General features: G+C 41.2%; 1 pseudogene; it reads left to right on the top strand.

Annotated features, from left to right (window-relative positions):
* The first annotated feature begins 695 nt into the window (after positions 1 to 695).
* Positions 696 to 1,425, top strand: LOC102985425 (60S ribosomal protein L7-like; annotated as a pseudogene).
* The last annotated feature ends 17,733 nt before the right edge of the window (positions 1,426 to 19,158 follow it).

Genomic DNA, 19,158 nt, shown 5'->3' with positions numbered 1-19,158 from the left:
AAATCCACACGCCAGAACTAGAGAGAAGGCTGCGTGCCGCAACTAAGAACCCATGCAGCCAAAAATAAATAAATAGATTCAATGAAGAATTTTAAAAATATGTATATTATATTAGTGGAATCATACAGTATGTAACCATTCGAGGTTGGCTTTTTTCACTCAGCATAATTCCCTTCGGTTCTATCCATGTTGTTGCATGTATCAATGTTCTTTTTCATTGCTGAATTAACTAGTACTCAGTGGTATTGCTGAACCATTGAATTCAACCATTGAAGGACATTTTGCTTGTTTCCAGTTTTTGGCTATTACAAGCAAAACTGCTATAAACAATTGTGTACAGATGTTTTGTTTTGTGAACATAATTTTCATTTCTCTGGGATAAATTCTCAAGAGTATAATTTTAATCATTATAAGATTACTTGCCATTTGGGTTTTTCTTGAGTCAATTTTAATTGTTATATTTGCCAGGAAGTTGTTCATTCATATAAATTTGGAAATTTATTGGCATAAGTTTACAACAGTTTTAATATCTTTTAAATCTAAGTTTTCTCTGTAGTTATAGCCCCTTTATTATTTATAATATTATTTATTTGTACTTTTCTTTCTATTCTCATTAAATCTCACAAGAGATGTGTTTACTCTGTTAGCTTTTTAAAAAGAAAAACATTTTTTCTTCCTTTTTTCCATCTGGAACCATGGAGGGTGCAGAAAAGGAGAAAAAGCTTCCTGCTGTGTCAGAAGCCCTTAAGAGTGAAGAAATTTTACAGAGCTGCTGATCAAGCATCTAAAAAAGAAGTTTGCCCAAAAACTGCTTTGAAATGCAAGGAAGAAGCTTACCTTACAAAAAAGCTAAGTACTATCACAAGGAATATAGGCAGATGTACAGACTGAGATTTGAATGACTAGGATGACAGGAAAGCTGGCAACTTCTATCTACCTGAGAAACCCAAATTGGCATTTGTCATCAGTATCAGTGGTATGAGCTCAAAGGTCTGCAAGGAGTTTCAGGTTCTTTGCCTTCGCCGGATCTTCAATAGCACCTTCTTTGAGCTCAACAAGGCTTCAGTTAACACTGTGAGGATTGTGGAACCATGTATTGCCTGGGGGTACCAGAATCTGAAGTCAGTAAATGAATTGATCTACAAATGTGAGTTATGGCAAAATCAGCAAGAAGTGAATTTCCCTGACATATTAACACATTGATTGCTTGATGTCTTGGTATATTTGGAATCATCTGAATGGAGGATCTGATTCATGAGATTTATACTGTTGGAAAACACTTCAAAGAAGCAAACAACTTCCTCCAGCCCTTCAAATTATCTTCTCTGACAGGCAGAATGAAGAAAAAGACCACCCATTTTGGAAGGTGGAGTTGCTGCCAACAGAGAAGACCAGATGAACAGGCTTATTAGAAGGATGAACTAAGGTGTCTACCATGATTATTTTTATAATCTAGTCAGTTAATAAAAAGTGACTGATTTCAAATTGAAAAGCAAACAATTTTTTTACTTTGGGTCTTTTTCATTGATTTCTACCATTAATTATGTTGGTTATTACATCCTTATGTCTATGTTTCTAGGCTTATTCTTTCAATTTTTTCTTTTACATTTAGTTCATTAATTTTATCTTTTATTATTTTCTGATGCAAACATTTAAAGCCATACATTTCCCTTGAGACTCTATTTTCTCTGCATCCTATAAATGTTAAATGTAATATCTTTATAATAACTTAGTTCTATGTATTTTTCGATTTCCAATGTGATTTCTTCTTTGACTCATGATTTATTTGTTTCTTTTTAAATTTCTAAATATATTTCTTTTAACCTTTATTTAACTTTAATTTTTTAATTTAACTTTTATTATCTTCTAATAACTTCTAACAATAGTGTTGTGTTTTTTTTAAATGGTTTTTAATTGTGTATCACCCTTGCTGTAATTTTTCAAAAAGAAGTTTCAACTAAACCAAATTAATAAGAACAGGTAGCATATTATCTTTTTTTTAAATGAATTTATTTATTTATTTTTGGCTGCAGTGAGACTTTGTTGCTGCGCTTGGGTTTTCTCTAGTTGCGACCAGTGGGGGCTAGTCTTCCTTGCGGTGCGCGGGCTTCTCACTGCAGTGGCTTCTCTTTGCAGAGCACGGACTCTAGGTGCGGGGGCTACAGTAGTTGTGGCTCGCGGGCTCTAGAGCGCAGGCTCAGTAGTTGTGGCGCACGGGCTTAGTTGCTCCGCGGCATGTGGGATCTTCCCGGACCAGGGCTCAAGCCTGTGTCCCCTGCATTGGCGGGCGGATTCTTAACCACTGAGCCACAATTTTTTTTGCGGTACGCGGGCCTCTTACTGCCGTGGCCTCTCCCGTTGCGGAGCACAGGCTCCGGACGCGTAGGCCCAGCGGCCATGACTCACGGGCCCAGCCGCTCCGCAGCATGTGGGATCTTCCCGGACCGGGGCACGAACCCGTGTCCCCTGCATCGGCAGGCGGACTCTCAACCACTGCGCCACCAGGGAAGCCCTATTCTCTTATTTTTGAAGTTATGTACTAAAGTTCTAAATATTATGACTGATTTATACTGTAAGATGTACAGTTTATAAAATGATACTTAATATCCACCCAATATCCAGGATCTAAGATCTTGTGTAAATTAAAATAAATGACCACAAAATATATTTATTGGGGAAATGATATTAATAAAACATCCCACTTGTGTTAACTCTGCTTTTTGCTTTGTTTTGAATTTTATTTTATTTACTTTTTTTTTATACAGCAGGTTCTTAGTTATCTATTTTATACATATTAGTGTACATATGCCAATCCCAATCTCCCAATACATCACATCACCACCACCACCACCCGTGTTATGTTTTTATGAAACTTATTTAAATCTGTTGAGACTTGCTTTATGGCTAGCTAACAGCTCTATTGAGATAAAATTCACGTACCATACTTGTCAGATAAATAAAAAACCAAAAGTTTGATAATACACTGTGTTGATTAAACTGCGAAAAAATCAGCACTCTCATAAATCACTGATGGAGCTATAACTTGTCACAACCTCTAATGGAATATAATTGGACAACATCTATAAGAATAACAGATTCATAACATATTCTTGGAATTAGCAATTCTAATGTAACATTTTATTCTACAGAAATATTTGCACATATGTAAAATGGCATAGGTACAGTTACTCACTGAAGCATTTTTTTATATAGCAAAAAATTAGAAACAATCAAATCAAATATTATGTAGCTACCAAAAAAAATTCACATAACATACAATTCACCCATTTAAAGTGTACAATTCAATGCTTTTAAGTGTATTCACTGATATCTGCAACAATCATCACAGTCAGTTTTAGAGCATTTTCATTACCTGAAAAGGAACCTTGTACCGTTAGCTATCATCCTCCTGACCCCCCCATTTTCCTTATCCCCAGTCCTAAGCAACCACTAGTCTACTTTCTTCTCTATAGATTTCCATAGTCAGGACTTTTATTCGATTTGAATCATATCATACATGGTCTTTTGTGATTGGCTTCTTTCATTTAGCAAAATATTTTTAAGGTTCATCCAAAATGTAGTATGTATCAGTACTTTATTCCTTTTATGGCAAAATAAAGTCCTTCCATTGTATGGATATACCATATTTTGTTTACCCATTTGTCTATTAATGGGTATTTGGGTTGTTTCCACCTCTTGGCTGTTTCTGTGTGGACATACATTTTCATTTCTCTTGTGTGTATACCTAGGAGTGAAATTGGTTGGTTACATAGGAACTCTGTTTATGTTCCTTGTTTGAGGAACTGGCAGACTGTTTTCCAAAGTGTCTGAACCATTTTACATTCCCACCAGCAGTGTCTGAGAGTTCATATTTCTCCACATTCTCACCAACACTTGTGACATAGTTTTTGTAAAAGTTCAAAGAACTTGAGAAAAATATATAAATTCTCTAATAGTTGAATGCGTTATTCTACCTATGTCCGTTAGGAAGAGTTGGTTAATCATATTGTTCAAATCTTCTTGAACTCTGCTGATTTTTTTATTTTTTATTTTTGTCTTCTTGACCTATTATTAATTGGGAAAGATGTATTGAAATCCTCCCATATGATGGTGAATTTAGCAATTTCTCCATATAGTCTATTAATGCTGCTTTGTGTATGTTTATGCCATCTTCTTAGGAGCATACATGTTTAAAACTTTTATATGTTATTTGTGAACTGAATTATATAGTGATCCTCTTTATCCCCAGTGATGCTTTTTATCTTAAAGTTTATTTTTCTTCTGACATGAATATATCTTTACAAGGTTACTTTTGGTTAAAATTTACCTGAGGGCTTCCCTGGTGGCGCAGTGGTTAAGAGTCCGCCTGCCAATGCAGGGGACAGGGGTCCGACCCCTGGTCTGGGAAGATCCCACATGCCGCAGAGCAACTGGGCCCGTGCGCCACAACTACTGAGCCTGCGCTCTGGAGCCCGTGAGCCACAACTACTGGAGCCCGTGAGCCACAACTCCTGAAGCCCGCGTGCCACAACTACTGAAGCCTGTGCGCCTAGACCCTGTGCTCCGCTACTAAGAGTAGCCCCCGCTCGCCGCAGCTAGAGAAAGCCTGTGTGCAGCAACAAAGACCCAACACAGCCAAAATTAAATAAATAAAAAAAATTAAAAAAAAATTTACCTGAAAGGTCTTTTTCTTCTCTTCCATGGACTCATGAATTTCGCTTTTTTTTTTTTTTTTGCGGTACGCGGGCCTCTCACTGTTGTGGCCTCTCGCGTTGCGGAGCGCAGGCTCCGGACGTGCAGGCTCAGCGGCCATGGCTAACGGGCCCAGCCGCTCCGCGTCATGTGGGATCCTCCCGGACCGGGGAACGAACCCGTGTCGCCTGCATTGGCAGGCGGACTTTCAACCACTGCGCCACCAGGGAAGCCCGAATTTTGCTTTTTTAATCCAATCTGACAAACCCTGACTTTTACCTGCTGAGTTTTGTCCCTTTTTGCTTACTGCAATTATTAATATATTTAGACATTTCTACCTTCTCTTTTATTTAATTTGACCTCCAAATTAAACCTCTTTGAATTTAAACCTGATATTTATATTGTTCCTCTAAGATGAGAATTTTAGCATGCTTTCATGTTCCTTTGTGTCTCTTCACCCATCATGATATTGTCCAAAATTTTAATAGTTGGACCTTATAAAATATGTTTTCAGTTTTTGTTTTGTTGTTTTAAGAGTACAGCAAGGACTTCCCTGGTGGTGCAGTGGTTAAGAATCCTCCTGCCAATTCAGGGGACACGTGTTCGATCCCTGGTTCAGGAAGATCCCACATGCCGTGGAGCAACTGAGTCCATATGCCACAACTACTGATCCTGTGTTCTAGAGCCCGCAAGCCACAACTACTGAGCCTGCGTGCTGCAACTACTGAAGCCGATGCGCCTAGAGCCCGAGCTCTGCAACAAGAGAAGCCACTGCAACGAGAAGCCCACGCACCACAACGAAACGTAGCCCCTGCTCGCCACAACTAGAGAAAGCCCACGTGCAGCAACGAAGACCCAACAACGAAGACCCAATGCAGCCAAAAATAAATAATAAATAAATAAATAAAAATTAAAAAAATAAAAAGAGCCCTCAGGGTAGATAAGCCACATTGAGAACACATTGTTCACCTTGACATGTGAACAAACACTTGAGGGAGGCCAGGGAGTCTGGCCAAGCTGACACCTGGAGGGAAGAGCAATCTAGGCAATGGGGACATCCAGCTCTCGCAAAGGCCCTGGCGTAGGAACAGAAAGAGCAAGGGATAGAGAAGAAAGAGTAGAAGAGGAGGTCTGGCCTAAGAGGCCATGGTGAACACCGAGATGAGGAGCCATTGCAGGATATTGAGCAGGGCCTCCACATGATGTGACTTATGTTTCTATAAAAGATAACTCTGGCTGTTGCCTCAGGAATAGACTGAGCAGGGGCAAGGATAGAAGCACAGAGACCTACTTGGAGGTTGTTTACAGTGAACCTAAAAAAGAGATGATGGCAGCTCAGACAAAAGTGGCATCAGTGGAAGTGCTAAGAAGAGGCTGGCTTCTGGCTCCTTTTTGAAGGTAGAGTTAATAGGATTTCCTAAATAAAGGAAGGAGGCAGGGGAGGGTGAAAGAAAAGAGAGGAATTAAAGAAGGTAGCATAGCAAGGGGGGTGGTCATGGTGATGAGACGTTTCTCCCTGGATTTAGGCAATAAGGAATAAAGGTGTGCATTTTATGTAGAGAATATAAAATAATAAAATGGGCTAGAGGGCTTCCCTGGTGGCGCAGTGGTTGCGCGTCCGCCTGCCGATGCAGGGGAACCGGGTTCGCGGTATGTAAATTATAACTCAGTAGGGCTTCCCTGGTGGCGCAGTGGTTGCGCGTCCGCCTGCTGAGGCAGGGGAACCGTGTTTGCGCCCCGGTCTGGGAGGATCCCACACGCGGCGGAGCGGCTGGGCCCGTGAGCCATGCCCGCTGAGCCTGCGCGTCCGGAGCCTGTGCTCCGCGACGGGAGAGGCCACAACAGAGGGAGGCCCGCATACCACAAAATACAAAACAAAAAAAAAAATAAAATAAAATGGGCTAGATGTTGGTCTGCTGTTTGTTATCATCATGCACCAGCAATTTTAAGCAATGTCTAAAAAGTTATAAAATACTCCCACTCCACCACAGCAGACCACTGCATTGTCTGCCCCACTGTCCATTCCCACCTTTGGTATACCACTAAGATCACTTGAGGATTTGGAGGCCTGAGTACTGGAAAGGTGCCCTCAATTTTGGGGGGGAAGGCTATGGAATGAGGAATTTGGGGGAGCAGAAGGAGAGATTAGGAGTTCAGTTTTGAACCTTAAAAAAAATATTTATTTATTTATTTGTCTCCATTGGGTCTTAGTTGCGGCATGCAGGATCTTTGTTGCAACGCATGGGCTTCTCTCTAGTTGTGGTGCCTGGGCTTAGCTGACCCTGCAATATGGGATCTTAATTCCCTGACCGGGATGGAACCCGCGTCCTCTGCATTGGAAGGCAGATTCTTAACTACTGGACCACCAGGCAAGTCCCAGTTTTGAACATTTTAAATTTGAGATATCTATTCAACTTTCAAGCAGATTCAAGCAGTATGTGACTGGACAGATAAATAAGTTTGGAGTTCAGGAAAGAGGTCTGGGCTAGAAATATAAATTTGGAAGTTGCTGGCATACAAATGGAATTTAAACTATGAAACTGGACGAGATTGGCAAGGGCGTGCAAGCAGGGAGAGAAGAGAATAGGATCAAATTTTGAGACGTGGAGCACTCCTACATTAAGAGATCTGGGAGAAGGGAAGGAATCCACAAGGAGACGGAGAAGAGATGGGAGGTAGATGATGTGGAGTCCTGGAAACCAAGACAAATAAGTGTATTGAGGAGGCGGAGGGAATTTAACAAAACGGAGGTCATTGGTGACCTTGGCCAAGCAGTTTCAGTGGAATCCTGGGGCCAAAACCAGATTGGAGTAGGATTAAAAGAGAATGAGAGGAGAGGAATTAAAGATAGTGAAGAGACAAGACATAACTCTTTGGAGGAGATTGGCAGGAAGGTAGAGTGAAGAGAAGTTTCTTTTAAGATGGTAGAAGTAGAATGTTTGTAAACTGATGGGAATGATCCAGTAGAGAGCAAAAGTGGGTGACGTAGAGAAAGAGGAAGATCAATGGAGCAATGTCCTCAAGATCAGTGACTCTGGTGATTGGCTTTAGGTAGCAACACGAAAGTTCATCTATTGTAGCTAATAGGAAGCATGTATGTAGGTTTAGAGTTTGAAATTGCCATTGTTTCTAGACCATTTCTTTAACCAAATCTGCACCATGAAGTCAAAACACATGGGCCAAAATTTTATATTCAAACATAGAAAAATGTCGTCAGGCACCTAGTAAGTGCTCAGGGAATGATAGATATAATAATATTATTATTCCTAGCTCTTTATTTTCAACAGACTCAAGTCTCTCCCCACTGGCTCAACCCAATCTCTCTCTTCCCCTTCGTAGCCAAAGTACTTGAAACAGTTGTCGACATAAAGATTCTACTTCTTTGCCTTTCCTTCATCCTTCAACCATTGAAATCTTGCTTCACTCACCACTCCAACTAAAATCTCTTAAGGCTAAATCCAGTAAATATGGCTCATTCCTCAGTCTCCCTGATCTCTCCTTTGACCCTGATGACTATGCCCTACTTGAAACTTTCTCTTTTCTTGCTTCCAGTAATACCACCCTCTTGTGGGGTGCATCTTCTACCCTTAGACCCACTACTTTTCACCTCCTTCCTGGGTTTATATCGCTTGCTATGTAATGGGCATTGGTGGCTTGTGCATACACAGGCTCCACTTCCCCTTCGACTGAGAAGAATAGATCCATTTTCCTGTGGGGAACCATCCTTCCACCTATCTTGGTTCAAGGGACACCAATCCCAACCCCAAGACAAGAGAAAGCTTATGACCTAGGCCTGGCCAATTCATTATGTCTCAAGAAATGTCTAATGACTCAATATGGACCATTGAGAATCGTTCCCAGGACTTTTGCTAGAACTATTAAGAAAGCACTATGTTCTTCTTATGGACTTTAGTTGTTATCTTTTTTCTAGAAAGAGCTTGCCTGAGAAGAAAGCTAACCCAGAGGACAAATGCCATGGATCTAGCCATACCCCAAAGCTAGTTCTTTTTTCTGAGTCAAGAAACTCTTTTTTGTTTTGTTTTTGCTTAAGTCAGTTTTATTTGGGTTTCTATTACTTACAACAGAAGAATCTTGGAAGATATAGCCTGCATATTTTATGTTGCTGTTTCTCATGCTTTTAATCTGGGATTCTCTTTTTTTAATTGGTCTTTCCTTGGGTGATTCTATTCGTGCAGCTGCAATTTATATACTAATTATGCTCAGATTTAAGTGTTCAGTACTGACTTTTCTCATAGCCATCAACTGTTTATTAGACTCTTCCACATGGATATCCCACAAATATTGAAAACCCAGTTTGTCTAGACCTTCACTCATCATCTTACTCCTCCTCCCAAACCTACTGTTTATTCCTAATTCTGTAAGTGACACCACCATTCATCCAGCTGCCAAGAAAAATTATACTAGACTTTTCTGTGTTTCATCCAATCAGCCAAGAAATCTCAGGTCATGGCACCTTCTTTATCCACATTCTTTCATCCAATCCACCACTGAGTGTGTGGCAAGGACTGAATGAGATAACCCATGTAAAGTATTTAAAATAGGGTCTGAGGGACTTCCCTTGTGGCACAGTGGATAAGACTCCACGCTCCCAATGCAGGCGGCTGGGGTTCGATCCCTGGTCAGGGAACTAGATTCCATGTGCATGCCACAACTAAGAGTTCTCACGCCACAGCTGAGGAGCCTTCCTGCCGCAACTAAGACCCGGTGCAACCAAATAAATAAATAAATATATTTTTTTAAAAGGGTCTGAAACATAGTAAGTCTACCTGCCTGTCTTCCATTAGTCCCAGAGGCCAGGGACTATGACTGGTCCATTTTCAAACATCCTGAGTCTAGCAGGGGCCTGATATGCTTATTGAATGAATGAATGATTCACAAGATGATATAGGGAGAAGCAATCTAAGAAGCAATCTAAGGATATATCATCATGTACTTGAGGAACGTAGGAAGAACCAATTTAAAAGTTTTGAGAGGGACTAGGTAAACCAAGATGGTCTACACTTCAGAAAGCTAAAGCAGAGTAAGCTTGAGTAAGGACTAGGTTGCTGATAGGTCCCAGTTTTTAAGGTCAGAGAAAATGAGAGTAGAGAGGTCACTCTGTAGGATGATCGGGGGTAAGCTCTGCAGGGAGTATGTCAGGCTCTATCTGTAGCCCTCCTCTCATCTCCCCTCCACCCTCCCCTAGTTTTCATGGGATTAGGATAAAATAATGCCCTTCATCTGGAACTGGTGTTCCTTTCACCATTCTGCACTTGATCACTCCCATAGCAAAGACTCTGGGTATTGTTGTTAAGGTTATACACTGTACAACACCGCCACATCTAGATATCTTTGCTATTCAGAATTTTAAAGAACATTTTATTATAATTTTGCTGACTCCAAAGTCATAGTGATTTGTATAGTTACTGCAATCATGTTATGCATACATTAAAGTGTCTTTTTCTAACAAAGTCATCCCATTTTGACAATAATCAAAACATTTGTTGCTCTAATATCTAAAATAAGTTAAACGAGATCTGCTTTTTTAACTACAGTATTGACCAGTTATCATCTAAAAAAGAAAAGAAAAGAAAAGTATCCTATTGGTATCAGTGGCCTGGCCAAATGTGATATATTTAATCTTATAGTTCACACCATCTGCTTCTATGTGTCTGTACTATGAGGTTATTATTGTTATTATTAGTAAATTAAATTTACTAATCCTTTCATAATGACACAAATTATTATGTAATAACTATCATGAATCCACCATTAAAAATCTACAAAGAATTACATAAATAAAATTAGATTATTATATAATGACCTGCCAATTATATCAATTGTTTATTTACTGTTATAGAAATTTCATTACTACAAATATTATATACTGTTAAAGTTTATTAGTACATAACACTGATAATATTTTAAAGTGTTATGAATAATAAGATAAAATACTAAATTATAATATTATTTCTCCTCAGATAAAAAAAAAAATTTTTTTTTCAAAGCACCATGAGATCCAGGGACTTCCCTGGTGGTCCAGTGGTTAAGACTCTGCACTTCCACTGCAGGGGGCACAGGTTCGATACCTGGTTGGGGAACTATGATCTCTCATACTGGGCAGTGTGGCCAAAAGTAAATAAATAAATAAATAAACAAACAAACAAATATTTAAAAAATAAACTTAAAAAATTAATCATGAGATCCAGAAAAAGAAATCGGAAAGCTGTTAAATAAATTTTATTTATTTAAAAAATATGTATGTAGTTGCTTACAATGATCTAGGCACTGTCTTCAGCATTCTGCTTCCATTAACCATACTTAGCAATGCCTCTAGATGACTAGATTTCTGGAAAAGTTAAATGGATTGCCAGAAGAATGGGAAACAGTTCAGAGGTACTGGTTTTAGCAAAACACAGCACTAACACATTGCTGGTGGGGCAGGATGGGAGTTTACTTTGGTCTTTCACACTCTCATAACTGATGGAATTCAAGAAAAACTAGAAGAGAGGAAAAAAACAAAAACTAAGAATCCATTAAACCAAATGTACTTGCTGCCTGTCCGGTACCTGACCACAGAACCACAGAACTTTGCATACTAAACAGGCAAGTCTGGTTGAAATGATCTATCTCAGGTAAGAAATGTTAAGTTTCCAAAGAACAACATTGGTAGGAAGTTTTGGAAAATTAATACTCTCAATTCTTCTAAAAAAAAAATCACTAAATCCTGGTTACTTTATTCTACCTCAAAGGATTCTTTATTTTGTCTATATTGTAAAGTCTTTGGGGATGGGAAAAAAAACACACACACAAAAAAAACAAATCAATGTTAGAATGAAAATGAAAGCAAAGGTTGGCAGCATTTACTGCATATTCCTAATAAACATGAAGAAAGTTAAATGCACACCAACCAAATTGAAATCTGATTCCAAAAATATATCCCGGTGAAAAATGAGAAAAAATGGGTGCTGTTTTGAACATATGATACTTATGATTCACTTTTCTTTTTTTTTTTTGCACAGGTTCCAGACACGCAGGGTCAGCGGCCATGGCTCACGGGCCTAGCCGCTCCACAGAATGTGGGATCTTCCCGGACCGGGCCACGAGCCCGTGTCCCCTGAATCGGCAGGCGGACTCTCAACCACTGCGCCACCAGGGAAGCCCTGACTCAATTTTTGATGAAGGAATATCCAAGCTCATCCAAGAAGGTTGAGTGTGGGAAATGTTCTTAATTTGGCAGTAATCATAGCAGAATTTGATACAATTATGTCAGAATATTTATGCAAAATATAAACCCTGACACAAAGTAATATTACACATTGTTTAGGGAATAAAAGACAAAACAAAATAATTAAATATATGTAGATATAGATGCAGTGAATAAGAACATGTTGAATAAAGTAAGAAATGTTAGACATTACTCAGTTATTTTAAATACAGTTCTAGAAACAAGTTATGTAGAATGCACAACAATTATTTCAGATTTGTTGATTTCCAAAATACAAAAATACCTATACGTGAACATCTTGGAGGATTTTGTTTAGCAGATGAATTGACTAGAGAAGGATTTTACATTCTCAGTAGACCACTTACAAAAACTGAATCTAGACAAAAATAACCCAAGAGCCCAGGAATATGACAATGCAGCAAAAATGCATGGAAAACCATAATAGATTGTAACAAAAGATTCTTGAAAAATAATTCTGGGAAATCTGTTTTCTTTGTTTTCTGTATTCTTTAAAATTAATAGTGAATGATGTGGTAAAATATTCTTTTGACATCACTGAATTTTTAAATATTGTCCAGGAAAAATCCAGCAAAATTTCAGTTTTGATGAAATGCTGGAGTGTTTTTTTTTTTTTTTTTTTTTAACATCTTTATTGGAGTATAACTGTTTTACAATAGTGTGTTAGTTTCTCCTTTACAACAAAGTGAATCAGTTATACATATACATATGTTCCCATATCTCTTCCCTCTTGTGTCTCCCTCCCTCCCACCCTCCCTATCCCACCCCTCTCATGGTCCCAAAGCACAGAGGTGATCTCCCTGTGCTATGCTGCAGCTTCCCACTAGCTATCTAATTTACATTTGGTAGTGTATATATGTCCCTGCCACTCTCTCACTTCGTCACAGCTTACCCTTCCCCCTCCCCATGTCCTCAAGTCCATGCTCTAGTAGGTCTGTGTTTTATTCCCATCCTACCACTAATCTCTTCATGACATTTTTTTTTCTTAGATTGCTGGAGTGTTTTAAACATGTATTTTCAAACATAAATTTTCCAACACTGAATGTCAATGTTGAATTCACAATGAGAAAGTTAAGTGAATACCATAATGTCACTAAAAACTCAAGAGGCAGGATGCAAAGCCCTTTTTAGGAACTGTTAATGATATTATCAATAATAATGATATAGATTCTAGAATGCAAAGTATATTCTAGCAAATTTCAACTTTTAAATGTATTTGCTCAGGGCTAATATGAAATGGTGTTTAGGTAAAATCTTTTAAATAAATCTTACAGGAACCAAAAGTTAATATACATAATGCCCTTGAAAGCGCTGAAAAAGTTATGTTCTTTGTCTAAAACAGGAAGCAAGATTTATGAAAAATAGGTTATTGATGTCAAATTACAGAATTTCAACATTGATGCCATTACCCATGTAGAAAATGCTAAGAAAAAGAAGGAAGACTCATTTTATTGTGATTTCCAAGAACTAAAATTCAATTTCAAAATTATTTCAATTTATTTTGCTATACCCGACCCACTAATAACATCCTTAAAAGAAAGATTTATGATACTGAAAGAATATCATGACCTTTTAAAAACGTTCTAATCCAGACAACATATATAACTTAAAGAATATGATAAATATGGACTACTGCAACTCTGTATAAAATTTACAATTGAAATAAACTTTATACATAAAAGAAGATTTTGATGGGACATTAATGTATTAAGAACCAAACATCTTGTTATTTTCTGAACTCCAATATGACTACCATTGAAGAATTGTAATACATTTGCAACAATGATAATTTTCTATTATTTTCCATTCAATATTTGTGTAATTTACACAGAATGCCTTAATGTTTGTCATAATTGTAATATTGAGAAATAATAAACTAACTTATAAAATGTCTTACTGGAGAACAGGGTGAGTTTTTCTAGTTCTTTAAAACAGGGATCAGCGAATTCCCTGGCGGGCCAGTGGTTGGGACTCTGTGCTCTCACTGCCAAGGGCCTGGGTTCGATCCCTGGTCGGGGGACTAAGATCCCGCAAGCTGCGAGGCACAGCCAAACATTAAAAAAACAAACAGAAAACAACAACAACAAAAAAACACACAAAAAACCCGAGGATCAGGCTTCCCTGGTGGTGCAGTGGTTATGCAGGGGACACGGGTTCAAGCCCTGGTCCAGGAAGATCCCACATGCCGCGGAGCAACTAAGCCCGTGTGCCACAACTACTGAACCTGTGTTTTAGAGCCCGTGAGCCACAACTACTGAGCCCGCGTGCCACAACGACTGAAGCCCACACGCCTAGGGCCGGTGCTCCACAGCAAGAGAAGCCACTGCAATGAGAAGCCCACGCACCACAACCAAGAGTAGCCCCTGCTCAACGCAACTAGAGAGAGCCCGCGTGCAGCAACGAAGACCCAACGCAGCCAAAAATAAATAAATTAATTAATTAATTAATTTAAAAAAAAAAAATGAGGATCAGCAACGTACAGCCTGCATGTTGAATTCTCAACCTGCTCCCTGTTTTTATATGATCCCTACAAGCTAAGTATGGTTTTAACATTTTTCAATGGTTGAAAAAAAATCAGAAGAATACTATTTCTTGACATGTAAAAATGATATGAAATTCAAATTTCAGTGTCCATACATAAAGCTTTGTTGGAACACAGTCATGCACATTTGTTTAAGCATTGTCTGTGACTGCTTTCATGCTCCAACAGCAGAGTTGAGTACTTTTGACAGAAACCATATGATCCACAAAGCCTAAAATATGTACTATCTGGCCCTTTACAGAAAAAATTTGCCAACCCATGTTCTAAAAGGTACCCTATGAGCTTGGTGCGGCCCTGCAGAGCTGTCAATCCAAGCAAAGTTCCCTACAGATCGCCCCATCACCTAGCTGCCCCTTGAGTATCTCACCTTGATGGGTCACAGACATCTTGAATTTATCCTGGTCCATACCTGCTTCTTCTGGCACCTCCATCAACCCAATGGTTCAAGCCAGAGCTTGAGAGTTTTTCTTGAATCCTCTCCACTTGAACTTCCTGCTCCTCCATCCCATTAATATCTCCTCTGTATCTTGCAAACCCATACCCTTCTCCATATACTTCCTGCCACCCTGGCTGAATTCATTAGCATTTCCTGCAGGATGACTGGACCAATGTCCTCAGTGGGGATCCTGGCCCCTACTCTTGGGCCCTCTAATCCATCCTCCACCAGGGAGCCAGAATGGTCTTCCTAGAATACAAATGTGACTTCATCATTTCCCTTCTTCCATCACCTCCATGGTAGAGAGCTAGACCATTTGTCTATCCACGATCTCTTCCAGTCATGGCACCATCTTTCCTCTGGCCTCTTTCTATGTGGGTATGGTGGGATTGACAACCCCAGCATCTGGCCAATGGGCCACCCCAGGTGGGCAAGAGTCCTACACTGGGCCTATCAGGCTCTCTTTCCTGGGAATTTTTTTTTTTGGCCACACCTCAGAGCTTGCAGGATCTTAGTTCCCCAACCAGGGATTAAACCTGTGCCCCCTGCAGTGGAAGCAAGTGGAGTCCTAACCACTGGAAGTCCTAACCACTGGAAGGAAGTGGAGTCCTAACCACTGGACCGCCAGGGAATTCCTTCTTTCCTGGGAATTTTCATCTTGAGTGAAAATACATAGAAATGTTAAATCTATTGATATGAGAGGCAGTTTTATGGGGTGGGGTTTTGGGTGTGGGCTCTGGAGCCATATGGTTTAGATATGAATTTCAGCTCCACCATTCACTAAACTGTATGACTTTGAGCAAGTCACATAACTGTCCCATGCCTCAGTGTCCTCACCTATGCAGTGGGGAATCAGAACAACTGGTCACACGTACTGAGGCTTGGCCACTTGATGATTAAATAGGCTCATGCATGTGAAGGGCTGAGAGCAACACTTGGCACATGGTGGGAGCCTAGTAAAGGAAGCTCTCCTTACTACCTAGAGAGTTAGCACACAAGTTCCTGTAGCTGGGACCCCCCCTCTTCCTCTTCCCTGGGCCTGCCTGTTTGTTCTTTCAGCTCTCTTTAAGAAAGCCTTCGTCGGGGCTTCCCTGGTGGCACAGTGGTTGCGCGTCCGCCTGCCAATGCAAGTGAACCGGGTTCGCGCCCCGGTCTGGGAAGATCCCACATGCCGCGGAGTGGCTGGCCCCGTGGGCCATGGCCGCTGGGCCTACACGTCCGGAGCCTGTGCTCCTCAACGGGAGAGGCCGCAGCAGAGGGAGGCCCGCGTACCACAAAAAAAAGAAAGAAAGCCTTCGTCTTTTTTTTTTTTTTAAAGAAGATGTTGGAGGTAGGAGTTTATTAATTAATTAATTTATTTTTGCTGTGTTGGGTCTTCATTTCCGTGCGAGGGCTTTCTCTAGTTGTGGCAAGCAGGGGCCACTCTTCATCGCAGTGCACGGGCCTCTCACTATCGTGGCCTCTCTTGTTGGGGGGCACAGGCTCCAGACACGCAGGCTCAGCGGCCATGGCTCACGGGCCCAGGTGCTCCGCGGCATGTGGGATCTTCCCAGACCAGGGCTCGAACCCGTGTCCCCTGCATTAGCGGGCAGATTCTCAACCACTGCGCCACCAGGGAAGCCCTGTCTTTCTTAAAATAGTTCAAGTGGAATTTTGTTCATTTTAAACAAGGAACTCTAGCCAACACTCTGTGGTTTCTCACCACCCCAGGGGACACAGGTCAGAAGCCTCCACAAGGGCTTGAGGTCCTGGATGCCTCAGCCCTGTCAATCTCCCAGCCTCAGTTCTTTCCACTGCCTCTCTTCACCACCTCCCTCTCCAGCTCCTTGTGTGTCCCTGAATTTGCCAAGCTCTCCCTTTGAACCCAGGCTTCAGATTCTCTGCTTCCAAATCAGAAGTGCTGTCTCCTGGCTTCCACACACCTTCCCCCTTCCCCCCTTCAGGTAACCACCTTTTTTTTTTTTTTTAATTTATTTATTTATGGCTGCATTGGGTCTTTGTTGCAGTGCGTGGGCTTCTCATTGCGGTGGCTTCTCTTGTTGCGGAGCACGGGCTCTAGGCACGCGGGCTTCAGTAGTTGTGGCGCGTGGGCTCTAGAGCACAGGCTCCGTAGTTATGGAGCACAGGCTGAGCTCTCCGAGGCATGTGGGATCTTCCCGGACCAGGGCTCGAACCGTGTCCCCTGCATTGGCAGGTGGATTCTTAACCACTGCACCACTAGGGAAGTCCCAGGTAACACAACCTTTTAAACTCCTTCCCATTCTGGTAAATAAAAACAGGTCACATCCACCCACTCCTGATAGGCCTCTGGAAAGGGACAAGGCCCTGCCCCACCCCACCAGCTTTGGGATCACTGATAAGAGACTTATGACAACCCCTTTGACCAGATTTCCTTCCATTTTACTTTTTATAGTCTGCATTAAGAAAAAAAAATCTGGGGTACTTCCCTGGCTGTCCAGTGGTTAGGGCTTGGCACCTCCAATGCAGGGGACACGGGTTCAATCCCAGATCAGGGAACTATTGATAAGATCCCACGTGCTGCACGGCATGGCCAAAAAATAAAAATAAAAATAAAAATTTAAAAATTAAGGCTTCCCTGGTGGCACAGTGGTTGAGAATCTGCCTCCAATTCAGGGGACATAGGTTTGATCCGTGGTCCAGGAAGATCCCACATGCCACGGAGCAACTAAGCCCGAGCTCCACAACTACTGAGCCTGAGCTCTAGAGCCCATAGGCCACAACTACTGAGCCTGCGTGCTGCAACTACTGAAGCCCACGTGCTTAGAGCCCGTGCTCCGCACCAAGAGAAGCCACCACAATAAGTCCATGCACTGCAAGGAAGAGTAGCCCCCGCTCACCACGACTATAGAAAGCCCGCACGCAGCAACAAAGACCCAATGCAGCCAAAAATAAATAAATAAATTTATAAAAATAAATAAATAAATAAATAAAAATTTTTTTAAAAATCAAGGGTTGGGGGAGGGATAAATTAGGAGTTTGTGATTAGCAGATACAACCTACTATATAAAATAACGAACAAGGTCCTACTGTATAGCATAGGGAACTTAGGGAACTATATTCAATATCCTGTAAAAAACCATAATGGAAAAGAATATGGAAAAGAATGTATATGTATGTATATATGGGTGCACATATATGTATTATACACCAGAAACTAACCAACATTGCAAATCAACTATACTTCAATAAAGAAATAAAAGCTAAGAGTTTTGTTTTGCATTTCCAAATAAAAGTGCTGTTGTAATATATTAATATAATATTCTTTTTAAAATGGGGGTTCTGCTACATGCCCTTCCTTCCCCTCTCCTTTCCCATCTCTCTCCCCTACTTTCCTGGGGACCCCCACATTCAGTACCTCTTACTTGTCCCTTGTCCCCAGGCTGAGAGCTCTTGGAAGGCCAGGTCCTCAGCTTCCCCACCTCGGAGGTCCCACGGCCAGCCCAGGGAGGGGGTCGGTTAATGTTTAATGAGAGAGTGAATGGATACATTTTAAAGGGAGAGATAAAGGAGAGAGGGGGTTACCCTCTGCCCTCTGGGGCCTTTTCCGCTGAGTCAAGGGGCCGAGACAGAATCTCTGGTCATCTTATTGTTCACAGAACCCTTTCCACCTTGCAGCAGCAGAACAAATTGTTGCCACTCCCCTCCCAATCCTCCACTCCAGACCCCGCTTCCGGGTAAGCCTCTCCCAGAGCTGCGCCCTTGACTCCGCCCTCTCCGCGCGGGAGGTGGGCAGGGAGTGAGCGGGCCCCGACTCTTCCTAGACCCAGGAGGGCAGTAACAGGTGAGGGCGGAGTGTCTCTGTCCCAGCCCGACGGGTAAATATACGTCACAGATGTCCTGTAACCCAGAGAAGAAACAAACTGTTAACAGAAAGGTTAGCTAGCACCTGATGCCGGGAGTCGCTGTGTTTTCATTTTGTGTTTTCCATTTCGTGCTGTCTAGAACATGTATTATCTTTTAAAAGGAAAGCAAAACCAGAATAAATATTGCTTGCCAAGTTGTCTTTTTGTATATGTGTCTTGATTTTGTGGTTTACTATTCTTTATTTTCAGTTGTGTAAAGCCAGGCTCCTCTCCCCAGGGCACACACAGACTCTGCACACATACAAACCCCAGGAATTAAGCCGCTCTACAAAATTATAAGTGGGAAGAAAGGGCTGGGAGAGGAGCCAGGCCCTGGAGAGGTCCGGGTGTGGAAAGGGCATTGAGTACGAACAGGAGC

The sequence above is a fragment of the Physeter macrocephalus genome, chromosome 3, assembly GCF_002837175.3.
Source record: "Physeter macrocephalus isolate SW-GA chromosome 3, ASM283717v5, whole genome shotgun sequence".
NCBI lineage: Eukaryota > Metazoa > Chordata > Mammalia > Artiodactyla > Physeteridae > Physeter > Physeter macrocephalus.
Note: the sequence above shows the minus strand (reverse complement) of the source record. Positions and strands in the feature narration are given on the sequence as shown.